Source organism: Chiroxiphia lanceolata, chromosome 13 (assembly GCF_009829145.1).
Source record: "Chiroxiphia lanceolata isolate bChiLan1 chromosome 13, bChiLan1.pri, whole genome shotgun sequence".
Lineage (NCBI taxonomy): Eukaryota > Metazoa > Chordata > Aves > Passeriformes > Pipridae > Chiroxiphia > Chiroxiphia lanceolata.
Window position 1 is genome coordinate 3,781,887 of NC_045649.1, and position 13,462 is coordinate 3,795,348.

The 13,462-nt window shown below is 43.6% G+C and overlaps 1 protein-coding gene across 2 annotated transcripts in view; it reads right to left on the reverse strand.

Moving 5' to 3' along the window:
• Window positions 1-13,462, reverse strand: part of MAF (MAF bZIP transcription factor) — a 187,039-nt gene that overhangs the window by 55,113 nt on the left and 118,464 nt on the right. The gene's annotated exons all lie outside the window — the stretch shown is intronic.

Genomic DNA, 13,462 nt, shown 5'->3' on the forward strand with positions numbered 1-13,462 from the left:
AGTCTGATCCTGTGCCACTAGAGCAAATGGGAGCACTACCATCCACTCCGGCACGAACTAGAGATCACCTTGTGCTTCTGCAAGGGATCCAAAGGAGCATCAGACCCTGCAAACTGTAATGAAAAGTTATTTATTACCCAGATTTCTGTGACTGGGACCGAAGTTGTTTGGTCCCTGAGGAGAGGGCTGGAAGAGAGAGACACGGCAGGCACCCGAGCAAGGGGAAGGTGCAGGTGGGTGAAACGCCTGACAGCTGCTCTCCGGCTCTGCTTGGAAAGGGGGGGCAGCGAAGGGAGACGTGCTTTGTCTCCCACTGCTGTTCCCTGCGAGTGCAAGCTGCTCGCTGGAAGCCGACAGCGCTGGATTTCCCCGCTCCTGGGGAGCCACCGTCCTTCCCCGTGCTCCCGTTCAGCTCAAGTCCTGCCCTCAGTGCTTCCTCACGAATCCGTGTCTCTCACCTACACCCACAAACTGCCCTCCTGCGGTGGCTTTTCTCGCAGGGACATCACGGGGGAGCTCTCTGTCCCCCTGCAAAAAGTGAGAGTCCCTCCAGCGGGAAGGACTGCAGAGTTACACTTGCCCAGACACACACCAGTGCCAAAGGCTGTCAGAAAGAGAATTACTTTTGATTAATGGGAAAGGAAAGTTAATTGTCATTTGGTATAAATGTCAGAGTGGAAACTCAGGGAAGATAAAACATCACTTTTCAACAAAAAGGAAGGGATGATTTCCACGGTGCAGCCTAAGCTTACTGCTTAATGCGGATGAAAAAAATATTATTCAGATCAGCTCCTTGGGAGATCAGGATATTTTAGCTTTTACTATCTCGGGGACTCGCCGTGTAACTCCCCAATGCACAAAGCTCACTGAGTTGTTCACATTTCTCTGGGCTGGATCCGCAGCTGGTGTAAATCACTGCGACGGCTCTGACTTCAGTGGCATCCTGCCAACTTGCTCCAGTGAAGGATTTGGTGCAGAAATGTTTCCCAGTGTATAAACTTCTGGTAATGATAGACAGTTTCTGGGCTCCAGCAGGGATTGGTGATCTGAAAAGGGGGTTATGGGAATTGGCAAGATATGAAATGGTGTGGGAGAGCTGCAAATATTTAATTTCCTGTGAAATAATTCTCTGGCGGCTATATATATATACACACACACGTGAATGTGTGCATGTGTGTTGTTCAGCAAGTTACAGCCTAAAATTAACAGATTTCCTATTTCCCATGAACCACTCATGGCAACAATTGTCTGCCCAGGAGTGTCAGCAGGCAGCTGAACTCTGCTCCGTTTGCCCTAATACAACATCTTCAAGTCCAAATTGACTCCTGAGATAGTTTCCAGCTCCTTGGCTGCAAAGCCAGTTATGTGTTTAAGGAGGAAATATGCTGGGGAGGAGCTGGACCAGTTCAACGCCTGCAGAGAGATTCCAGACTTGTGCACCTGCCTCTCCCCATGCCCGTAGCCAAATTTAAATGCTACGGCCCCTCCATGGAGAAAGGGGCACAAGTTAGGGCCACGGCTGTTCCCGGGCTATAAAAATAGAGACAGATGCTTGCCTGTGAGGAGGAAGAATGTGAGGCTTCTTTGAAAGATGAGTGTGAGCAAGTCCTGACACCTCCCAGCTCTTCACCTCATTGGAAAAAGTTCTTGTGCTTTTGGCATGCACGTGCATGGGGACACACACACGCAGCCGGCATGGAAAACAAAAGCTACCGGGAAAGCTACAGAGATGCTTCTAGCAGGGCTCAAAGAGCAGGGATGGGGGGAAAGCTTGCAGTCAGCGTTGTTTGTTTTCAGCTCAGTTTGATTAAAAATCCCCAAACCAACCATCCAAAATAAACCCCACCCCCAGTTCCTCTTCAGGACTGATCGGGAGCAGGAGGAAAACCGTGTTATGTGCGAGTCATCTCCTTGCCCCTCGCTCCCTCTCACAGAGCACTGGCAGGGTGGAAATCTGTCAGGCTGCCTGTTTTCCACCCAGGTGGACAAACATACAGACGGGAGGGTGAATGCAATTTGTTGTTTCAGAGAAAAGCGAGGTCCAGAAACAGAGTGAAAGTGCTGATCCCAGGCCAGAGGGAGCCCTCTCTCCCCCCTCCGGCAAACACACACATGCTCTGGCGTGCCCACATCCACACCCCTCCCCTCCCACCTTTAATGAAGAAATTAAGGAAAATACAGTATTTTTTATATTGTCCTTTCAAGGAGATCTCTGTTTGCATAGTTGGATCCCCCTTCCTCCACACAGCACTAACATTAGTGTGACCTTTTCCTGCTAATTGGAAAATCTTACGGAAATAAAGCCTGTCAGAAAATGAGAAGTGTCTCCCCTTTAGGCTGGCCAAACGACCTCAGAGGGGGAAAAGAAGTTCTGAATTTCTGCTCCTTCTGCACACACTGCAAAATCTTTATTACTTCGGAGAGCCTTGAAACCCAGTAATGCCCCTCCAGTGCAAAGAGAAGTAAATAAATTTCTTCTTATGACCACTTTGGAGAAACACACAACCAGATTTACTCAGCAGGGATAGATACTGGACAAGATAATGAAGAGAGAATAAGAATATGATAGGGGTTTACAGCCTCTTCTGTCTCTTTAAAGTGTTTTAATCCTTCAGAAACAGGATATCGGGTCCATTTCCTTAAAGATACAGTATCCCTTCTGGGACAAGTAATGTTATAAAAACCTAAGATGTAACATCTATCTCACAATATTGATTGGCACTTTAGTGTGATAAAAGGGGTTGAACCTGAAGGGGAGGAAAAAAAAAAAAAAGAAAAGAAAAAAAGGTAAACTGGGATTACTCTTAGAAGAATTGAATAAAAAGAAGTCCCTATAACACCAGGTCAAACTTTCAAAATATTTTTTTTTTACATGGAATTGAACCAAATGCCATTTCAATGATTGTCTAGGCAATTCTCTTGATTTTTAAAGCGTATAGATCCACATTTGTAGCTTTATGACCAGCTGGTGCTGGAGCTAGCTCTGGCCCCAGCCCCAGCACAAAGCCCTGTGAATCCTTTCTATGCTCCAGCAAAGGGGAAAAAAAAAAAGGAAAGGAGATATTTCAAATAAAATGATACCCTTTTGTTATTAACAGCAAACAAAGGAAACCCAATTTCAAATGAATGTCTGGTTCATTTATAAAATGCCCTTTTCAGACAGCATCACCTGTTTTTCGGAAGAGCTTCGAATGAAAACATCGAAACAACTGTAATCATATGGATATATCTACAGTCATTCCTGAATTACTCAAAGTTAAAATAACAGAGACACAAAGGCTGCTAATAATTACTCATTTAAGTAGTTCTTACTCATATGGATAGTGTCATTGAAGCCTGTAGGTCTAGTTCCATACATTAGTGGGACTGAGCCTGCCTCGTACAGTGAACCTGAAAAGCCTGATGTGGACACAGAACAGCTGCTCACCAGCCACATCCACCAAAGAAAGGTAAAGTCTTGACACATTTCACCTTTACATCTAACAGTGGAGGAAGGAGTACCAGGCAAGACCTCGTTCACCTTCAGACGTGTCTTAACCCAGCAGCTTTCTCACAATCTGCTCTCCCAAACCCTGGACACAGCCCCTCGGGTCTCCACGTTGTTCCAGTCAGACCCAGCTCCACACTACGTGGGGATGAGCATGCAGAGATGCTATGCCTAAGGGTAGGAGTGTGGTTGCAGGACAAGACACAGGGCCTGTAAGACTTACAGTCCTGCCCTAACCAGCATTTTTTTCCTCCATTTTTTTCAGAAATATTTAGAGTAGGCACAGGCTGCTGTGAAGATCTACCAGCTTGGGGATGCAGCATCCTCTTTGCTCCCCTCCAGGACCTCCATTGTTTCCCTGTCTGTGCAGAAGTCAGTTTGGCATTACCTGAACTCCAGCGTGACCCAAGGACTCAGCACTGCTGGGAGAGGCATGACCCAGTGCAGGAGCCCCAGTTAAGACTTACACAGAGTGGTTCTGCTGTTGCATAGATCTGCTGGAGGTTTAAGTCCTGACCTATAACTCCCTGAAGTCAACATTCTTTTCTGAAGGGGATGAAATGACAGGATCTTCCAAGACACATATGCACCATCTCAATGCTATTTTCAGACTGGGTTTTAGTGTAGAGCTCAAAATACACCCTCCAGTGCTCCTTTCAAAGGAACAGGGTGACACCACACAGAACATCCCACCCATTAAGACATGCTCTGAATACAAGTTAAACACTCTATGAAATTATCCTGTCGCACTTTGGGGATGTGTTTTTGTTGGGACCAGGAACAACAACGTGTCCTGCATCCTGGAGTTCTTTAGTGGCTGACAACCTGCAGAAAGATGCAGTTTGACCATCATGCTGCTGGCTCCAAACAAAGAATGATCAACAGGGGTGGGACACCAGTGCAAACTGCAGAGATCACAACAGCTGCAGAAGTTGGATGTAAAAAGTACCCACCAGTTTCTATCAACAAAGCAAACTCTCTTTATGTCTTGCCACTCTGGCCATCTCACTTCACCCTAGAACTCCTCATGCAAGATTATAAAGTAGTGATATACAGCTCCCATACAAGCCCCCCCCAGACCACTTGTGTGAGCAGCACCAACCCCGTTTGTCAGGGACATATGGACACCCTGCCCACACGAACAAGGTACTTGCCCAGAGGGCCTCGACTTTAGTGAAATCTTTATGGGGCTTGAATTATTCAAGCCTTGACCTTTAGCAAATCTCTCAGTCAATGCTAGTTAATGTCCTTTAAAGTCATTGACCTCAGGTCAGGGACCAAGGGGGTGCTTCATCAAGGAAGACACACGGGTTCAAAACCAAGAGGGGTTTTGTGGTGTATTTTTAAGTACCCTGGAAGATGAGTGCTGGCCACACACAGAAGGATCACCCGTGCCACAAGACACAATAGAATGAGCAAAAGGCTCCCAAATGCCCTCCTAGGACCCATCCAGAATTAGGAAGACCAAAGGCTCCTCTGAACATCTAGCCCTGCATTTGGGATATGTCTGGACGAGGGACCATGGTTCAGTACACAGCAGGGAAGAAGGTCGACCACAACATCTGCAGTCAGATCTCCAAGCCCCCTGTACAGGGAGGGAGGTAGAGTGGGGAGGAAAGAACTCTGACAATATCTCCAAGAGACTCCAAGGTGCTGTTGTGTGGTACCAAGCCCACCAAGCACATTTGTAGGTGATTACTATGTATATGTGCAAAATTTTTTTCAGTGATTTTTACATCCCAAAACAAGCAGACTGGTTGTTCATCTCTTGTTGGAGTTGAAGTTGGCTTAAAAGATTTCTGCCCCTCTTTCACTTTCTCTTGTTAAGATTATCTCTTACAAAATTATTTCAACACCATTTGGAAATAAGCGCAAGTTCTATAACAAGCCTATCCTTCTGGATGCAGTTTTCAGGTGTGTGTGCTTTGAGACAGGTCCTGATGTTCTTTTCTGAATATTTCACAATGTTTATTAACAATAAAGTTGTCTGCATTGCTACAAACAGCAAAAGTTCTGGTTCAAACTTCACACAAGCTCAGCACTTTTTATCTTGGACTTTAAATTGGTTCATGGGACTAGGTGAAAAGCCAGTTTGGGGGACTTGTCTGCTTTCTTCAAATTGTAAAAATGTCAATGGGAGTTATGAGGTTAGACTTACTGGGCAGGCTTCTGCCCTGATTCTAGCTAGGGGAATTATACATAATGAATTAACCACATGACTAATTTTACCTCATTTTCTGTTCTTGAAGTGTCTGCAAGCAAATTAAAATACCCTGAAATTATTCATTATCTAAAAGTGCTTGCAGTGGGAGGGATATATTTCACCTTACTTTAGTCACCTAAAAGTTAGGTGTTTACCTAAACTACTTTCCTAGGTTTACTTGTAGTTTAGGCTGTGAGAAGACAACTCATCCAATCCCAAAGGTAGAAACTGAAATTAGGTGGGATGATTCACCCTCTGGAGATCTCGCTTTTCTTTGCTGTAGAGATAGCCCAGGTGAATAGCTCAGATGAGACACTTGATTTTTCCATGGCCAAAATTAGTTGAAATTAATCCTAACCCACATCACTGATCACAATGTAAGTGCAGAGCTAAGCTTTTCCACAAAAGTTTGCTTGAATGTTCCAGAGCAAGCAGTTTTTCATGGACCAGGCAGATCCTGCTTTTGAAAGTGCCTGCACACCTAGCAGACACTGGAAACATTAGTGGTTAAGGACCTAAATACCTTAAAAGATGGGCCCACATGTCTTATTGAGTGTTTCTGTTCTCTGAATGGATGAGTTCAATTCACTGAATCAGGCTTCAGGGACAGATCATCACCACTGGTGACTGCTCTTGTGTTTCACTTCCTCTGTCAAACTCCTCGGGTTAAGCATTGGCAGAAAATGAATGGGAAAGGGGTATGATGAATACAGCTGTAATGGTACAAATTTGTTTCTGAGAAGAGAAGGAAAAGTCAAGCTTTTTAACAATTGAAACGTTGAGTTGGATTTCTAAATTTGGCCTGGCTTTCAGAAATGAGGAGCAGTCTCTATATCAAATGGGTATGGCAAGGTACTGCTCTGTAGCTTTGAAAACTAAAAAATTAGACAGAAGCCAATTGTAACTCCATTACAGGACTCACAGCTCCTTGAAAGGGGCTGTAACCACCTTAATTCCCCTGGAAAACCTGCCCTGTGGCAGAGGAGCCTTGGGGTCACACTGAGTGCCCCCAGAAGAGGTATTTTCTCACCTTTAGGTGTGACACTTTTAAACCATCCCATTTTTAACCTCAACAGGATGTGAGAGCACTACCTGCTCACAGGAGTTACATGGCCGAGGCACACTCATACTACTTCAAAAACATGAGGGCAGCTCCTGTAACTGATTTCAGAGGCATTTCTGTGAACACTGCCAAGCTCAAAATCCTTCAGAAAGGTGGGGGAAGGCTCTAACAGTAAGATTGGAGACACATTTTTAATCTCAGCTCTGGCTCTGCTCTGCCAGTATCACCAGGAGAGACTGATTTACCTCCCCACCATGCCTCTACAAGCCCCCAGTACAGCCTTTTTCCAAGGCTTCCCTAACCAAAAAAATCTCCTTTCTGTATCAAAGCTTTGGGAAGAGCAGAGCACAGACCCATCCCGCGCAGCAACATTCTGCAATCCCTCCTCTGAGCAGGTTCGCTGTGCTCACAGGGGGTTGCTGAGGCAGTCGGAGATGATGCTGTTTTACAGGTTCTACCAATAATTTGCTAAGACCCCGTGAGCTGAACAAGCAGGAACACTCCTCGGTGTCTGTGCCATTTGCTGGAGCTGGCAGCTGCCCTGCCATTGCCGGCTTTTCCGGTGGTGAAACTCCTCTCTGCTGCCGCAGCCCAGCGGGACCCGTTTGGACCGAGTACAGGGAAGTGCAGCAGTGTCTGTTTGACACCACATGAGGGAATGTGAATTGTCAATTTGTTGACAGTGTCATGTTGCCGCTACCAGCTTTCCCTGCGTTATTTGGAAGGAGCTCAAGTCAGTCTATTTCCCAGGCTCAGCTTCCTCACGTTACAGCTCTGCACGCCCAGGAAAGAGATGCAACCAGAGCAGAGTTTGCTTTTTAGCAGAGAGAGAAGCTGTTTCTTTTAAAAATACTGTCACTGTTGTTAGGGCTGGGAAGACTCAGAGAAACTCGCCCCAGGACTGAGAATCCCCCCAGACCTTGTTGTTCACCCTCTCCACACCAGTGGGCTCAGGAAGCTCAGGAGAAGTCCAGGAGAGCTTCATCTTTTGATAATTTTCAACTTGCTCCTGCAATGCTGCAACATCCAAGCACGATACAGAAATCACAAAGGCATAGGGTTGGGATAACTTCCCCTCCCAGCTGATGATTTCCACTTGAGCTGGGATTGTTGGCTATGGACCATGCCCTCTGAGCTACAGTACACACCTGGCTGGCAAACCTGCAGTTAGGAACAGGATTTATAACCACCTATGTCTGACACACACTTGCACACAAATACACGTGGATGTACTTGCAGGCACGGCTGGGGAAAATTGAGTCCAGACACAGAGCTGACAAACAGATTTATGTGCTATGTACAAAAACCCACCCTCTCCATGTGATTCCTCCAAACCGAGGGCTGTTGTCTGGAACAGCTCCAAAAGCCACTTTGGGAGAGGAAAAACGGGGCTGGGAGGTGGCAGGAGCCACAGTCTTCCTCCTGCCTGCAGTGATAGGTAACGCAGCCTAGGAGATAAGGTGTTTGCAGAGATAAAATTTCTAGGTGGCAACATAGTCAAGATAACCTAGTTCTGCTTTATGCACTCCAAGAGCTTGATTAAAAAAAAAAAAAAAAAAAAAAAAAAAGGCTAAACCATTTAGTAATGGGAAGACATTTTTAGCTCATCCAGCACACGCAGCCCAAACTGGCTGCCCTGGGCACGCTGCTGGTACAAATTTCCAACCTGCTAAGAAGATTCACAGGTCCTAGATAGATGGTGGAGCATGTTTCAGGCCACAGTTACACCACGCACTTGCAAACTGCCTGGAGTCACTGCTTCTGCTCAGTGACTGGGTACTGGAGCCTTTCCACAATCAGCATCTCCAGCTACGATGCATTTTACAGCCTGCTAAATTACTGACTTCAGCTTTCCCACAGGCTGCCAATGCAGAATGCATTCTGGATTTCAAATAAAAAGCAACAAAATGTACAAAATCCATTTAATTCTGAAAAGCTGAGACGTCGTTGTCATCTATGTACATTGGCTTTTTTTCTCACTTTCCCTGTGATAGCAGAAGAAGGAGGAGAACCACTCCATGAAACTAGTATTTCTCCTGTGCATAACAAGCTGCCATTTCAGGACCAATATTGCTAACATTACCTCTGCTGAGTCCCACTAATTTCTCAGTGGCACTGTCAATACAGTGGGACTTCCACTTACTGGAAGAGAAATGACTGACCTTGCTTGGAAATACAGGCTCTACTTGATGATATTCCCACCTCTTTTTTTATCTTCAAATTAAATAGAAGAAAAAAAAAATCTGAGAAATCTGAGCAATCAGAAATGAGATGACTGTTGTTCTTAACTATGAAAGCCAAACCCCTCTGCCTTAGCCACCATCAGAGACAGCTTCTGGATTGATGCACGTGCAGGTCAGAAGTGACAACAGCAGATGGATGGCACAGCACTAGTTACAGAGCCGAGTACCCAGGTTTCTGTGGAGTTACAAGGTGTCTCTAAAGCCTCTGCATTTGTTAAGGAATTAAATGGCAAACATGCAGCTTATGGGAATTGCCCCTGTGCCTCCCGTTCACCACCCTGAGAACGCAGAGAACACAGCCCATTTAAAACCCCCTTTAAACCAGAGCCCCCTTTCCACAGACATGCATCAAGCTGATGGAGCACATTTGTAGGAAACTGCTTTACACCTTGAAGACTGAAAGAATAAATCTCTTTAATAAGCTCTTAGGTTTTCCTAGTGATGCAGATTGAAGTAATATTATAGAAATGTGTATAGTTGTCAGTAATTTTACAGGAACGAATAGAAAATGCCAGGAGGACTCATTTGTGAAATGGGAACATTTTGTGTGATTTTTTTTTTGTGTGTGTGTGTGTGTGTGCCAAAAGATTCTTGCAAGGACAAAGGGGCTGCATTCCTATCACAGTGATCTGTGCAATAATTACAGACTTCCTGGGATTTCCTTTAACATAACCCTGGTTAGGCTGCTCTTGGCATATCATACATGCATGGGATGTCAGAGTGATGCAATTAGCACCGAAGCAATCGGGTATAACATTTACAGAGCTGGGGAATGACGCTTTTTTGTGAGCTAAAATCCCAACAATGCAGATTGGCCCCCAAAAAGTCACTTTAAACTTGGAAAACTGTGAAAGAACATTATAAAACAAAAAGAGTGCTTATGCCAAAGGTACTGCAACTATATCCGGTGCAAAATTCTCATTTATTGGTGGCAAAAACCCTGGGCTGTTTATCATGGCAGTGTGACTGCAAATAAAACAGACATCATCATTGTCTCTTTTTAAGAGCAGTATTTTTTGGAGATGCAGTAGCAGCAGGAGTGCCTGGCTTGACTAATGCTGTGGGTATCAGCCCCTAGGGAGTGCAGATGCCAGGAAATAGCTTTGGAGGGTTGTGACTAGTAATGATCACACTGGATATTTTAGGCACATTAGTGGGCACTGCTCAGTGTAATTCTGGATTAACTCTTTTACTTACTATTAGTATAAATTAGAGGAATGATGGAATTTATGTTGATGTGTTAATTATAACGATACACAGCCTAATGTTTGTTGGAAATTTGACTGATAATATACACAAACAGACTTGTTAGATGACCTGGGCACAGTGCAGAAAACTGTCCCTGTAAACAGTGCATGTCACAGGTTCAGAGAGAGCAACTGAATGACAATACCAACATTCCTGCATGTCCCTTTTCCCTTTTCCAGTCCAAGCTGGAAAGTTGACCTGTCTTCTTTGAATGGGACAATTTATGTGAAATCAAAGCAGAATTTGGCCCTCAGACCCCTCTGGTTCTCATGGTATAACAAACACAGAGGCAACCTCCACTGAAATAAATCAGAGTGCTTTCACCAACAGTGAATTCTTGAAATTATTTCTAAAGTCTGACTAATTTAAGCTTTTTTTTTTTCCTCAATCCTACATAAACAATAACAGCTTCCATAGCATGCAAAATCAAGTTTCTCAGCTGAATTCTTTTACAGGAAGAAAAAATTTCTTCAGAGAAAGTAGATCCCCTCCCCACCCCTCATCCTGTCCCAGTGCCTGCTGCCAGAGACAGGAGGTATCTGCTGAGGATCTCCTCCTTGCCCTGATTTTCCCTTGTAGGACTTTACAATCAGTCAGATTGGGTGGCATGGGCGAGAGGGTTTGAAAGCCATCAGGGGAGAAGAGGGTTGGTGGAGAGAGCAGCTACCTGAGCCTCATTTCATTAGGAAACCAGGTTAAAAATCTGCTGATGGAGGCTGGGACAAAAGTAGACACGATGTCAGGATCTGTAGTGTCTGGATTTTGATATGCAGTAGGTGTCTGTCCAGTATAGTTTGTACAAACGATCACTGTTCCACTCCATTAAGTCCTCATTAGAGCAGCATACTGCACCTTAAAGGTATCTTAACCTTAAATTATCAGTATCCAAGCAAAAGAAAGAAAAAAATAGCACACCAGTACCGAAGTCAAAAAGATCCAGCACGTGTCAATTAAGACAACAGCCAGCATGTTTTAAGCCACAGCTTCTCAGAAGAGCATCAATGTGTACCAGGATGCTGGAGCTTTAATAATTCACCATTTCCTTTTTGAGGTCTGATGATGCTAAAATAAGGTGTTGAAGCTTGATTAGTAGTAGGAACATAGCAGCTTAACCTCTAACATTTAGCCTTCTCCTCTGGATCGAATTACTGATCTTTATCTTGTTGAGCTGTGCTAGCAGTTGGCTTGGGAACATTACACCTTTCTAAAAGCTGTCAATCTTTGTCAGTGTCTTTGCACAATGGATTGGAAGAGCTATTTTTAAAGGACTATGTCACCTTTTTGTAGGGATGGGGTTTTTATAGTATATCAAGTTTTTTTTTAATACACATTGCCACATGCTCAATATCACCTATAGGCCTGACTAAGAATAACTTCCATTAATTTTATTATGATTTCTAGTGAATGGGTATGAAGAGATTTAGAGTCTTTGGAGGAAAAGAGAAGAAATCTAACTTAAATTATTCATTAACATGATGATTTTTTGCTTTCATTTTAATTTTTTTTTTTGTTAAAGGGTCAGGGGCTTTTTTATGTAAAATGGATTTCTTCAGCACTAGATTGAGACATATTTCCCCAGCACTGTGTCATTAACACAATCTTATTTTAAAGTATTATTCTAGCTAAGAGTAGTAACAAAGTGGTACAAATATACAACAGGAAAAAATTACTAAGGTTTATGTAAGTTTTCTATAGAATTACTGAAAGACAACATTATTAAAGAAAGGCCTTTGCATAAGATACAGATGTTCTTCTCCTGCTTTTACAAAACTGATCCCTGTATTTTTGTAAGGACGAAAAAAGCTTCAAACTGGGGGGGTTTTCCACCACATCCCCAAATCCATCTATAGACTTCTGGCTAGACATGAAAGAGCATCAGCTTGTCCTTTTAAATCAGTTTGCAATAAACAACAAAATTACGTGGCAAGATTCACATCAACTCCTCTATAAACACTCCCCTTTAGGATGAAGGTATCAAGATAGACCACGTTTGTTCGTTCTCTTCTTCTCAGAGGATGGTGGACTAGATGTGATCAATCACACATGAACAACTGTTATTTCCCTTTGTACTGTCTGTAGTATCTCAATATCAGCTTTCAGCACATTCTGAGGCACATTCCCGTTGGTATTCATCCTATTAATTTTTTTTTTGTCTTATACTCTTAAGTCTTTTATAGAGTGGCAAACAAGATTGTTTGCCTGTAGCTGCAGCAACACTGGAGAAGGACAAGCTGTTTTCAAATCAACTTTGAAGTACAAGAGGTACCTCGCTCCTACTCAGATGTGCAACCAGCCATAATGTCATTCAAAGTTCAATAACCTAATCTATAAGAAAATGGGGGATTTGTCTCTCATTTAAACATGGTTACTCCAACTTTACATCATACAGAATTTGGCCCAGAAAGTTCATTTGAAAACATGTATTTATTCCCATCTGTTTCTGCTACTGCTCTTAATATATATATGCTTGCCATGAAAAGCACTTTAAAACTTCAAAAACCATCATACTAAAGCAGGGTAAAATGTTTTTATAGTAACAATATCTCTCACTACTATGGGACCTTTCATGCCAAAGTACCCCAAAGCTCTTTATAAATGTAGCAAACTGATATTCACATGCTCCATCTAGAGAGATCATTTCACCCACACCGAATGGTGGGGACATGCAATAGCTTTTTTCACAGCTGGCAGCACCCTAAGGTAGCTGCCAAAACAAATCACAGGTTACACAGGTAAAAAAAAAAAAGTGTTTCAGTTTCAGGAAAACATTCACCTTTTCACTGAATAAAGATGTTCATTCTTTCAGCAGTTTAGGAAGCCCAAATTATATAATTGCAATTGTTTGGCTCCATAAAAATTCTTGAAAGACATCTCCTTACTCCAAAAATAGATAACCCTTCCTGTTCTGAGCAAACACCGATGTGCTGTCATGGAAAAGGATATGAAAGGAAGTGGATGAAATCCCGTATGTGCCTCATACAGATTCGGTTACCTAAAGTGTGGTGTCTCCAGGACCATCCACACATCAGAATATGTACTGTGACACCTTTTCACCCTGGTAAACAAGCAGTGAAGACGTATCAGAGCTACTGAAGCCAAAATTAAGGGGCTTTTTTTTAATCCTGTGCTCCTGTTGAGCATCCCATCTTCCTCCCAAGCCCAAGTTCTCCCTGCACAGTGCTGCCTGCACTGCTCTCACTCTGATCCCTCTCCTATCA